The sequence below is a fragment of the Echinops telfairi genome, unplaced genomic scaffold (genome assembly GCF_000313985.2).
Source record: "Echinops telfairi isolate 266 unplaced genomic scaffold, ASM31398v2 ScPeMD7_7469;HRSCAF=8507_1, whole genome shotgun sequence".
NCBI lineage: Eukaryota > Metazoa > Chordata > Mammalia > Afrosoricida > Tenrecidae > Echinops > Echinops telfairi.
The window spans coordinates 124102738-124103788 of record NW_022111373.1 but is presented as its reverse complement, the minus strand read 5'-3'; positions in this window follow the sequence as shown (position 1 = coordinate 124103788).

Here is a 1051-nt window from a genome sequence, read left to right as displayed (position 1 = left end):
CATGGCCTTCTCCTGAGGATTCTGGGGACTCCTGTCTTCCTCCCTGGATGTGGGACACACACTCTCTCTTCTTTATCTTCCTGTTAGATATTCCTGTTGACAAGCCAGATGGAGCTACACTGATGCAGCCAGATCCTTGGAGCTGGAGGAGCCAGTGGAGACCCACACCAGAGCAAAGATGCTTCTACTGCCACTGGATCCACAAGACTTTCCACCAACTGGCCTGTGATATCCCTGCATTCAACAACATTGCATGTGTTCTGTGAGTCTGAGAGGAAGCTATAGACTGGTATCAGACATATGGACTTGATCAGGACTGGACTAGGATTTTTTCTCAATATACAATTGTTCTTTTATGTAAAACTCTCTCACAAATTCTCTCTATGAATTTCTCTAGTCAACCCAGACTGACACAGTAGGAAAAATTTGGTTAAGCAAATATTAAAAATGATTCCTAAGAACTCTTTTTCATGAATTTAATAAATTAAATCATGGTATTTGACTAATGGACTTGGAAATTATATTAATTTTAAAACTCCATTCTCGTAACTTTGATACCTCAACCCTACATTCCTACTTTATTAAAATATAATATTGTGGCCTCATATAACAAGAAAACAATGAAAATATCCACTTTTGGCTCCTCTGGGATCACGGACTTAGCTAAACATTTGTGATTTTATTGTCATAAAAATGGGGAAAAAATGGGAAGCAAAATAGCAGGAAATATTTTAGAATGAATAAATTAATGTTTTGTAAATGGAATTTATGATACATTTTATTACATTAGATATTTTATTACTTACTTTGCATGACATTTTATTTTACTTCAATAGAAATACATACACATACATGAACACATTCATACAAATGCCTATCAAGAAAATAAAAATATATTATCTTATATCATTATATTTGCAATAGATATTTATGAGTATCCAAATTGTATAAATTATGAAAATAAGTTTCAGAGTGCATAAGTAAATGATTCATGATCTCTATGTAGTATATGGCCAGTCCTGAATTTTAATCCACATATATTTTAGCTGAG